Source organism: Biomphalaria glabrata, chromosome 12 (genome assembly GCF_947242115.1).
Source record: "Biomphalaria glabrata chromosome 12, xgBioGlab47.1, whole genome shotgun sequence".
NCBI classification, from domain to species: Eukaryota; Metazoa; Mollusca; class Gastropoda; family Planorbidae; genus Biomphalaria; species Biomphalaria glabrata.
The window spans coordinates 19,993,095-20,005,565 of NC_074722.1; the positions used below are offsets into that span (position 1 = coordinate 19,993,095).

General features: G+C 39.8%; 1 protein-coding gene across 2 annotated transcripts in view; it reads right to left on the reverse strand.

The window, feature by feature from the left end:
* The window catches only part of LOC106074752 (uncharacterized), a 29,770-nt gene that overhangs the window by 12,053 nt on the left and 5,246 nt on the right, over positions 1-12,471 (reverse strand). Inside the window, exon 2 of one of the 2 annotated variants that reach the window (XM_013235586.2) lies at positions 2,552-2,663. The exons of the other annotated variant lie outside the window; for it this stretch is intronic. The gene's annotated coding sequence lies outside the window, so the exon portion shown is untranslated. The remainder of the gene's footprint in view (positions 1-2,551; positions 2,664-12,471) is intronic. 2 annotated transcript variants of the gene reach the window in all.

Sequence of the window (12,471 nt, forward strand, 5' to 3'; positions counted from 1 at the left end):
AGAATCTACAAACCCAAAGGAGTACAAAAAAAAACAAAGTAAACTTTAAAATACTTATTTTATTAAACATATGCATAAAAAATCTTAGGCAGTAATTTAACTTTATTACATAGCACTATTCACAGTAGTTCATAAAAATTCACACTAACATTAACCTCATGCAGGATATTTTCTTAAAAGTGTACTTTATGATAAGAAAGTCTCTCGCTGAATCAAGGTGCAGTTTATTTATTTATTTAGACCAATGTGCATTTATCAGCCAAAATACTCTTTCAATGTTGGCATTATGTCACGAATACAAAATAAAAATTCAAAAATTTGGAGGAGCTCTGAGGAGCTTCATTACAACAGCTTTTATATATATGCACACCACAGTTCATGAAGATGCTTATCAAAAAATATGTCTTTCTGTCTTGCAAATGATTTATGTGTGTCAGCACATTTTACCCTTTTTTTAGGGGTGGTCATTTCCATCAAAGTTTTAGCATATATTGTATTTGATTTCAGGACTAATTGTGATTACTTTTGTAAACATAAGATATCAGAGATCATTTTTATTTGCTTTTGAAGCCAATCTGTTAAATTTTTCTTAACAAAAGTGTATGTGAAAGTTGACATTTTTACAACTTTTTTCCTATAAAGTTACAACAATGCTGTTCTCTACAATAATGTATCATATTATGAAATGTGTATATTTCAAATTTCATTAAATTCTCTTGGCGCACTTTAAAGATATTTGATATTAAAATTAACAAAGACAAAGAAGGTTAAAATTTTCTTTTTTAAATAAAATAAAAGTGTTTATAGTTACAACAATCTCACTAATTCTATTGAATTCAGCATGTTAATATATATCTGTGTGCTAAGTTTGAACTTTGTAGCTTAGCGCACTCTTTAGATATTAATTTTCAAAGTTGATAATTAAAATCTATTTTTAGTAACAACCAACACTGAGACTGGAAATGGTCAATTTCTATCTATCACGTCCTATTTTTAGAAGCACACATAGGAATTTTTCATTTAGATTAACTTTTATAATGTTTAAATGCTAGATTATGGAGAGGGAATAAGTCTTTATTATTTATAATGACTTTGTAATGTGCAAATTTTAAAGTAAAAATAAATATTTTAAAATAATAATATTAAATTATTATTTTTTTTCATATTTTTAGCTCTGCGAACTATTAATTTTTTTTTTCCCCGTGTGTTGTTTTTTTCTATTAGTATACATGTAAATTAATAGTTAATAAATGAGTACATTATATTTTTAAAATGATGAGCTATTACTGCACAAAAATTTAAGTAAAAAATCTTTTAATAACTTCTAAATAAATCGCAAGGTTTCTTTTGTATTTTATTGTCTGATACAAGAAATTTTTCATTTACAATCTAATTTTTTAAGCATTTAAATTCAGGCATTTTAAAATGATTAATTGCTGTTGCTCTACAAAAAGTTTTAAACTGTTTTTTATGAAGATTATTAAACTTAAAGTCATTAAATTTTAGCAAAAAGTTTTCTGCGCAGTGCTATTTTCATTTATAATTTATAAAATTATCTATCTGATGCATATAAATAGCTATTTAAATACAGTAGAATTATAATTAAACAAAATAAAACACACTACAGATCTCTGATTTGTTTTATTTGTGATTTTTGGGCTCATATGATGACAAAATCACATATATTTTTATTTTTTGTCGAAGGCTTTTTTTTATATATTAATTCACTTTTTTTCAAAGATTTTATTGCTTGGTCTTATTTTTTAAATTTGTTTTAACAGAATACAGGTTAATGAAAAAGAGTGTGAAGTTTCAACCCCATATCTTTAAGACGTTTAATAATACAGTTAATTAAAGTTCAACTGTCAGTTGTTTCGGTCACATTTTTTTTTTGCTTTACAAAGGCTAAAGAAGGCTAATTTTTGGCCACTAAAAATTTAATAACTTCCCTCATAATTAACTCAGCAATATACAATTGGTATCATTGGAAAGCATTTCTCAAGCTCTATCTAACCAAAATAGCACGCTCAGTAAAAAAAAAAAAAGCGATACTAGATCTATCTCATGGTAGATCTAATAATAATAGTCTATTTCCGGGCATTGACGCACTGATCTATATATATGATTAGCAAGAAATACTTTTTTTAAAAAATTAAATTGTTTTTCTGTTTTAGAGGGGAAAATGCGTATTTTCAAATGATAAAGTGACATCATAAACCGTACTCGCGTATTTTCGAGTCCATTTGTGTACCTTAGACATTTCACTGAAGTGTAGTCTGTACAGTTGTAAGTTCTAGATAGGCTTATTAGTCTATATAAAGGTATAGTTTAGTATCATTTTATTAGTCATTATAAATATCTAGACATTATAATAGAGTCTAGATAGATATAGCATAATAGTAAATATCTACTCTAGATATAAGATAATAACTGATCTTCTATATAGATATAATCTATGTTAATGATGGAAATCCTTCCATGGTTGAAGAATAACAAGCAGAAATCTAATTTTTACCTAGACTAGACTAGTATTTTATAAATTTATACTAGCCTTATGAAGTAGACTAGTTGTGTGGAGTGTAGAGTAAAGCTGCCTTATCGAACACGTTACTCAAGTCACAGCCATTTTTGTTTGAATATTTATAGCTCTGTAATGGTTAGACCTAGAAAAAAAAACATCTATAAACTCATCATCCATTTGTCAGTAAAAATAGATATGTTGTAATGTTTCACTACACATATTTCAAATAAAATCTGATGTCTAAGAGAGGGGGGTAGGTATACCAAAGAATCTCTCAACAATTAATTCCTCCACACAAACAAACAAATCCACCCAACTAGGATATTGAACACCTTTATAAACCACATTGAAATTAATGTTTTTATCATCTAATTTTTAAATTTCAAGCATTTTCTGTTCAATGATTAGATGAACTACAATTGGGATGAGAAAAGAAAGGACTATTTAATCTACCCACCTAGTCATGGTATTTTAAAAAATTTAGCACTGTCAATGCTTTAAAGACCAACTGAAGAAGTTTTGGGGTCAATCACATAAACCGTTTCAATACTGATTTTCTTAAATATAATGCTTTAAAAAGCATGTATGCAAAATGAAGCCATTATTTAAATATTAGCATTGTAATGTGGGTTTTAAGGTTAAGGATACTAAAAAGTAATCATCTCATATTTCTTTGTCATCTTGTGGAAATTAGCCTAGCTCAATTTAAGTCATGCATACCAAACATTAGTTCACCAAAAAATGTTTCAGTCCAGCTTCCCAACATTCTAATCTAAATCTTACTTTGTCTAATTTAATTGTCTAGATCTAGACCCTAGTCCAGAGTCTAGAAGATGAGAGAAAATAGAAATTAAATAGTAAAAACAAGAAAGTAATTTAGACTAGATCTAGAAGATGTATAAAATAGTTACTAAAAAAAGTAGAGACTAATTTAGATCTATATTATAGATCTAGACTAATCACTACTTTAATATAGACTCAATCTCTACATATTTAAATCTTGACTAGATTTAACGGACAGGGGAGAGCATACTTAAATTTTTTAAAAAAATTTAATGGGAAGGGAGGTAATTATTATTTTTTTTTTTTAAATATGTATACATGTCCTGTTTGTCAAAATAATATTTAATAAACATGTATAGATAAATTCTTTGTCCATTTTTTTTTTCTTTTAGCTAGATCTATAAAGAATTTACTGATTAAATTTATATTTGTTTTAAAAATTTAATAACAGCTAGTAAGAAATTACATGAACACCCACAAAGTGACTGTGCTCGATATGGTGAGATTTCAGGAAGCGGAAGAATAAAACATAGAGCAAAGTTGCACATAGGTCAAAGGCTGCGGTTCTCAACCTTTTAAGCTCGGCGACCCCATTTTACAAACCCCCACTCTTCCGCGACCCCCACCCACCCACTCTTACACAGCAATAGAAGAATTGACAAAAACAATCCATTTATCGACGGTCTTAGGCCACCCCTGGCAAATTGTCAATCGACCCCCAAGGGGGTCCCGACCCACAGGTTGAGAACCCCTGGTCTAAGGGATAGTGAAGGTTGTTTGATAAATGTGTTCTCCTTTAAAATCCTGAAGCCAATTATTCAGGTCTTGCTCAGCAGAATTCTAAAGTAGCTTCAGCACCACCCTCACACTAGAGCACATTGATGTCTCAGGTCTTGCTCAGCAGATCCATCATGGAATTCTAAATTAGCTTCAGCACCACCCTCACACTAGAGCACATTGATGTCTCAGGTCTTGCTCAGCAGATCCATCATGGAATTCTAAAGTAGCTTCAGCACCACCCTCACACTAGAGCACATTAATGTCTCAGGTCTTGCTCAGCAGATCCATCATGGAATTCTAAAGTAGCTTCAGCACCACCCTCACACTAGAGCACATTGATGTCTCAGGTCTTGCTCAGCAGATCCATCATGGAATTCTAAAGTAGCTTCAGCACCACCCTCACACTAGAGCACATTGATGTCTCAGGTCCTGCTCAGCAGATCCATCATGGAATTCTAAAGTAGCTTCAGCACCACCCTCACACTAGAGCACATTGATGTCTCAGGTCTTGCTCAGCAGATCCATCATGGAATTCTAAAGTAGCTTCGGCACCACCCTCACACTAGAGCACATTAATGTCTCAGGTCTTGCTCAGCAGATCCATCATGGAATTCTAAAGTAGCTTCAGCACCACCCTCACACTAGAGCACATTGATGTCTCAGGTCTTGCTCAGCAGATCCATCATGGAATTCTAAAGTAGCTTCAGCACCACCCTCACACTAGAGCACATTGATGTCTCAGGTCTTGCTCAGCAGATCCATCATGGAATTCTAAAGTAGCAACAGCCCCAAAACTAAATGTGTTCACTAATTGAAAAATAAAGTGGAAACCATACTACAAAGGTGCCATAACCACAAAAATATAGAGACAATAAAAATAGGCCTTATACTATAGGGTGAAGCCTAGGTATTGGAGACAATGGGGGTGTTAAATAAGACAGCTTTAACTTTACTCTAGATGCTAGTCACTCTCTCTAGATCTAATTAGAATAGATTTACTTAATTACATGTTACATCTGATTCTGATCTATTGATCCTACTTACTACACTAGTAGGCCTAACTAGATCTACTTGATTGTCTTGATTCTGGATTTCTAGGTTCAAATCTAGGAATTTAGATTCTAGATCAGGACCAGGTAATGATTCTGCTATATCTAACTAGATCTAGCAATCTAGAAGATCTATATCTATCTAATTCTAACAACTAACTAGTAACTAGCTAGAGTCAGAATAATCCAGTAGTACTAAAAGTCTCTTGTTAGGTTACACTATAGTTTATTGCAGTTGGGTAGGTTGAATATGATTTATTTATATATCACAAAACTATTAAAACTAGATCTATATAGTCTAGACCAGTGTTTCTCAAACTGTGTGCCGCGGCACACTAGTGTGCCACCGAAGATTTGCAGGTGTGCCGCGGGAGTTTTCAAAACACCACACCTGCAGCGTTACACAGGTCTGCCTACTATTAAATTTGTATTTTACCTTGCGATGACATCTCCTCTTAAAACGACCAGTCATAGTAGTGGATCGCTCCATTATGACGGAAAGGGTTATTTATTTATTTGTTGATTTGAGGCACATCGGCACAATTTAGGCCATGTCGTGCCTGCAGTCCCTTAAGGACTACTCTCTCTCTAAACAGCAAGGGCCAGATTCTATACAGTAATATAATTAAAATTAAGGTCTATTCACAGTTAAAATAGTAAAGGTAGTAAAAATTTAAATATTTGGTAAAAATCTAATGTAAATAGTGTATGTTCACAAATTCAGAAATCACATCTTCGTAGATAGCCCCACTTCCCGAATAAAGCCCAGTACCTTCCCAGGGTCGACATTATTAAATAGTGTTTTTAGATTAGTGGCTCTAAAATGTTTCGCCCTGACATCCTGGTATCTGGGGCAATCAACGAGGATATGTTCCACGGTGAGGCGAGAGTCACAGTACTCGCAAAGTGGGGGCTCCTCTCTCTTCAGTACAAAAGAGTGCGTGATGTAGGTGTGGCCAATCCTAAGTCTGGACATGGTTGTGCTACCACGCCTTGTCAGACCCTTAGATGTGGGCCGCCACCTGACATCCGCCACAATCTGCCTGAGTTTACTGTGAGTCTCAGCCTCCCATCGGTTCTGCCACTCTCGATAGGTGGCAGAGGCAATACTTTGTCTCAGGTCCGAGTAGGGGATTTGGGTTCCTGACACCGCATGATTTAGGGCTCTCTTTGCTTCTCTGTCTGCGGCTTCGTTTCCCTCAATGCCAACATGGGAGGGGACCCAGATGAAGGTGACATCCCTACGGTCGGCTGTTATTAGGTCCAACAGCTTCAGGCTCTTATGTACCAATGGGATGTCAGTCTTCATCCGCCCCAAAGCTTGCAATGCAGATTTGGAGTCGGAGCAGATTATAAATTTCCTCCTTTCTGATGCTTTTACGGCCATAAGTGCAAGCAATATTGCGTGCAATTCGGCCGTAAAGATGGAGCAGCCATCGGGGAGTCTACGGGAGATTGTTTTGTTCCGAAAGGAGCAGGCACACGCGACCTTTCCCTCCATTTTGGATCCGTCTGTGTAGATGGTGCCACAATCTCCGTAGCTCTCCTGCAGTTCCCTAAAGTGGACTTGTAGTATGCTTGGGTCTGTATTTTCTTTTTTGAAATTAAGGAGGGATAAATTTAATTTGGGTTTATTCATTAGCCAAGGAGGATTCTGAGGGGTTTCTATTTTAGAGATTTGGTCAATGGGTGGGGTTAAATTTTGGATGGGTTCTCTCATTCGAAGGCCCAGCGGCTGTATGACGTTAGGCCTTCGATTGTATAATTCTACCTCTGTGGGGTTAAATATGGAGTCAAAAGCAGGGTTCGTGGGGTTGGATTTTAGCTTGACTATATACTGCATTGCAAGCTTTTTCATTCTTATATCCATGGGGAGTTCTCCAGCCTCCACATGGAGACTTGGGATAGGTGATGTACGAAACGCGCCGAGACAGAGACGCAGGGCAGCATTTTGTATTGGTTCCAGTATTTTTAGGTACGACTTCCTTGCTGCTCCATATATTATGGATCCGTAGTCTAGCTTGGATCGAATTAGACTCCGATAGAGCAGCAGCAAGGTATCTCTGTCAGCTCCCCAGTCCGTATGGCTGAGTACTCTTAGTATGTTTAATGACTTTTGGCATTTCTTCCTAAGTTCCTTAATGTGGGGGAGAAAATTAAATTTGGAATCTAAGGTGAGGCCTAAAAATTTTGTAGTTTTCACGACAGGGATCTTCTTTTTGTGTATAAATAGTTCAGGGTCTGGGTGGAGTCCCCTTAGATTACAGAAATGCATACTAACTGTTTTGGAGTCTGAGAATTTGAAACCATTATAGTTTGCCCAACCCTGAATTTTGTTTAAACATAACTGTAATTTCCTTTCTAAGGTGTTCATGTTTTTCCCATAAGTAAGAATGACAAAGTCATCAACATACAAAGAGCACTCTATGCCAGGGGACAGCGCATTTATGATGCTATTTATTTTAATGTTGAACAGGGTGACTGACAGAATGCTGCCCTGGGGTACACCCATTTCCTGGTCATGAGTGTCAGAAGCGGAGTTGCCCACTCGAACCTGAAATTTTCGATCTTTCAGGAATTCCTCCACAAAACGGGGGAGGTGTCCCTTAAGCCCCATAAGCGCCAGGTCACGTAGAATGCCATGTTTCCAGGTTGTGTCATAGGCCTTTTCTATATCGAAGAATACAGCTACTAGATGTTCTCTTCTGAGTAATGCATTTCTAATATAAGCTTCCAGCCTTACCAGGTGGTCAGTTGTTGTCCGCCCCTGCCGGAATCCGCACTGGTAGTTTGAGATCACTTTATTCCTTTCCAGGTACCAGACCAGCCTACTGTTAATCATTCTTTCCATGGTTTTGCAGATGCAGCTTGTTAGTGCTATTGGTCGATAGTTAGCTGGGTCAGAGCCGTCTCTTCCCGGTTTAGGTATCGGTATAACTGTGGCTTTCCTCCAGCTGTTTGGGAAAGCGCCTGTTTGCCACACACAGTTATAGACCCCTAGCAGGACTGCCAATGAGAGTTCGGGAAGGTGCTTGAGGAACTGGTAATGGATTTCGTCTTCTCCAGGCGCTGTGTCATGTGACTTGTCCAGCGATTCCCTCAGTTCCTCAAGCGAGAACGGTTTGTTGTAGTCTTCATTGTTCTCTGACCTGAAATCAATGGGGTGTCTTTCCTCCCTGGTTTTGACTTTTTGGAACTCTGGCGTGTAGTGTGCAGTGGATGATTTTTCTGCTATTGAGGATGCAAGGCAGTCAGCTATTTCTCTGGGGGACGTGACAGTTCGTCCTTGATTTTTCAAATGCCCTATTGCATTTGATTCTTTCCCTTTGATTCGCCTTACTGCCTTCCAAACCGCTCTAGCAGAAGTTTTGGCATCCAGACTGCCGACAAAACTTCTCCAGGAATTCCTTTTGGCTGACCGTATGGTTTGTCTAGCCTTTGCTCTAGCTATCCTGAATAGCTTTAGGTTTTCCTGGGAAGGATTCTTTATAAATGCAGCCAGTCGTTTTTTCCTATCACCAATAGCACTTTTGCAAGCTGTATCAAACCATGGTTTGCTAGGCCGTTTTGGATTTGCAGAGGTTAGGGGTACAACTTTCCTGGCTATACTTAGTAGCTTGCTAGCAAAGGTATCAGCTGGGTTCTGTTCATGGAGGATATTTTCTGTGATATCCTCAGAGCATCTTTTTTGGAATTGTTCCCAATCGGCCTTATTCAGTTTCCACCGCTGAGGTCGTCCCAATGAAGGGAGGTTGTTAGTAATGATGATTGGGAAGTGATCACTTCCCCGTAGATCATTGCTAACTGACCATTTAAAATCGTCCAGAAGTCCGGGGACGCATACGGTGAGGTCAATGCATGTGAATGATCCAGTTCCTGGGTGCAAGTAGGTCGGTGATGCATCATTAAGTATGCATAAATCATGTTGGAGGAAGATATCCTCCAGCATACGACCTCTTGTGTCGGTATTGTTGGATCCCCACATGGTGTTATGGGCATTGAAATCCCCAAGGATTAAATAAGGCCGGGGGAGTTGTTTCAATAGGTCCTCCATGTCTGTTCGGTTTAATGGAGCGCCTGGTGGTAGATACAGGCTGCAGCAAGTGATAACCTTGTGAAGGGTTATCCTAGCTGCTACGGCCTGTAGTGTGGTCTGTAGTTCTACCCTCTCATGGGGGATGCTATCCTTCACAAGGATACAGACTCCACCTGATGCTCTCTCTGCATCCTCAACATTCTTGGTGTAAGCACGGTAGCTTCGGAAGCTGATGCAATCTTTTAGAAATGTTTCCTGTAAGCAGACAGCTACAGGAGTCTCAGAGTCCATCAGTAGCTGCATTTCCTCGTAATTGGCCTTGAGGCCTCTACAATTCCACTGTACAATTCTGGAATCCATGGCTTATTCTAGATGACCTACTTGGAGCTATTTGGCCTTGGGAGGCCCCCGGGGGGGGTTTCCCTTTATTCCAGTGACCTTGGTATTTTTATTCTTGGGTTTGGATGGAGAGGAGGACAACCCCCTTTTGGGGGAAGTCTTTCTCTCTGGAGAGGGGAGATCCCTCTGGTTAGAGCGGAGGTTATTTCCTCCTCTCTCACCTCGGGCATCCTCTCCGCTTTGATTTCTCCCCTTAGGGAGTTGGTCAACCTCTAACTCAGTAGAGGTTGGGGTGTCTGGCTGGGTTCTCTGAGGAGAACCTGTGTCAGACATGATGTCTCCGGGTTCTCCCGGAGTATTGGTTTTGACATGCTGCTCAGTCTCCATGCTCTCATCAGCGAGCACAGAGAACCTGTTCTTTAGCATGACAACAGGGCTTTCTTGTTTCTTCAGAGGTGTGTTCTTTGGCGGTGTTTTCTTCTGAGTTGGGGGAGGAGGAGGGGGTGGTGGGGTCAATGTGTCCGTCTGTGTGGCTATGGATCTTCCTTTCTTAGCAACAGCCTGGGCGTAGGTCTTTGTCAAGCCGAATTGGCCCTTGGGTAGGGCCAGTATAGCCGATTTCGCCTGGCTAAAGGTACATCCGTTTCTTGCCTTGTACTCCTGCACGGCAACCTCCTGTTTCCACACAGGGCAGTCCTTGGAGTAGGCTGAGTGGCCAGCTTGACAGTTTGGGCATTTGAACTGGGCTGTGCAGCCCTTGTCCTCATGACCCTCTCCAGCACATCTGGCACACACAGTGTTCCTCTTACAGACTGCCGCGCCGTGTCCATAACCCTGGCACTTGAAGCACCTCATGGGGTTAGGTATGTAGGGCCTCACTGGAACTCGTAGGTATCCTGCCTTCACATACTCTGGCGGTGTCCTAGTTCCGAATGTGAGGATAATAGTGGCGGTTTTGACCTCCTCACCCTCCCTGCGCCTGGTAATGCGCCGGGCATGGGTGACTCCTTCAATGCCCTCCACTATTTCCTTCTCGGAGCATTCCAGTAGGTCCCTAGAGCTGATTACACCTCTGCTGGTGTTCAGACTCTTGTGTGGCATGACTTCCACTTGGAGATCACAGAGTCTTCTGCATCTTAAAAGCCCATCAGAGTGTGTCTTGCTGTCTACTTCTACAAGGAGTTCCATTGTTTTGTGTAGCTTAGACACACTCTTGGGCTCTCCCACTACTGACTTGAGTCCCTTATAGATAATAAAAGGGCTCAACTTGGTCAGGCTTTTTCCCTCCTCTGTGCATCTAACCACCAGAAATGATGGCCAGGTGGCACAGCTTTTTGCGACCTCCTCTTTTTTATCGTCAATTCGTCGTTTCTTGCCCAGACATAGGTCTGGGGCAAGTAGTTTTGTGTGTGTTTTTTGGTCCATATATATTTTGGTTAATTCGGCACCTGTGCTCCCCACCCGCCATCGAGTCCAACAAGGGGACGGGCCATTCGGATGTCCAGAATGAGCCCGCCAGGGCTACACAGGTGCTATACTCAGTCAGCTGCTACATCGGACATGTGTCCAATACAGCAGCTCCCTGATTGACCCTCCAGCCACCGCCCTCCAGCATAGGTCGACGACCTATGCTGGTAGCTCGGCATGACCAGCCGGTTGACCCAGAGCGGGCCATCTGGGTCTCAGGTCTAGGGGAACTTGGAGCCAAAGTATTGTGTTGTTGTGGTTTATCCTCAGATAGCCACCACTCAAACACCAGGATCTCTTTATCCCCCCTTACCCGTCGCAGTCCACGGCAAACGGACTGGTCTAGGACGTAGTGAGAATTTAAAGTTAAGGAGACAGTGTGATGATCAATGAAGGCAGACTTAGGAAAAGAGGAGGCAGACACAATGATAGAAAAGAAGTAGGGCCCTTTTGAGCTCCAAAAGTGCTAAGGAAAGAGGAGCGCAGTTTAACGTCATGTCTCGGGACGATTGACGGAAAGGGGTGTTAGCTATTCGGGTTATGGAATTGTTCACTATGCATATATTATTATAATGACTAAAAGTTGGCCGCCTTAGAAGACGCAAATCAGTTCTTGAATTGGTAACGATAATAATAAGCGATGTGTTTCGTGTAAAATTGGTTAGGTGTATGCTAACAGTAACAAATTATCACTAAGCGTTATTCGTTGTTATCCATGGAGAAATACGTTAGCAAGAATGAAACTGCGAAAGTGTTCAATGAAAAGCAAGGAACCAAACGAAGGTACAAAGAAGATTACATCCGATATGGTTTCATATCTTCGGGACCTGAAGATTCTCCATTGCCATTCTGTCTGATCTGCAATGCAACTCTATCGAATGAGGCGCTTGTTCCAAGCCAATTGGAGAGACACTTGGAAACAAAATATCCAGCTGTAAAAGCGCAACAGAAGAAATACTTTGAAAACATCAATGCTCAACAAAATAAACAAGCTAAGAAACTTACGAAGACCTAAAGCTGCCAGAAAAGGATTGATTGCAAGTTATAAGGTTGCTCAGTTATTAGCGAAACGCAAGAAAGCACACATCGAGGCTGAATCAGTCATTGCACCAGCTTTAGCAATAGTTGTTGAAACTATCCTTGGACCCGATGCCGCCAAAAAAGTTAAAAAAAGTTCCTTTGTCAAATGATACTATCTCGCGCAGAATTGAAGACTTATCGTCAGATTTACAAGATCAAATCTGAGAACACTTCGACGTGACTGACGATGAATGACTCTGCTGTGGTCTCTTCAAGTTGATGAATCCACTGACGTTAGCGGCAAAGCCCAGCTGCTACCTTTTATTCGGTTCATAAAGGATGAAAAATGTGTCAACTACGACCAAAGGCGAAGATATTTTCAAAGTGGTGAACGAAAACATTTTGCTATTCAAACTACAGTGGAAAAACTGTCAGCGTCTGCACCGATGGCTGTTCTTCCATGCAGGGAAATAGAA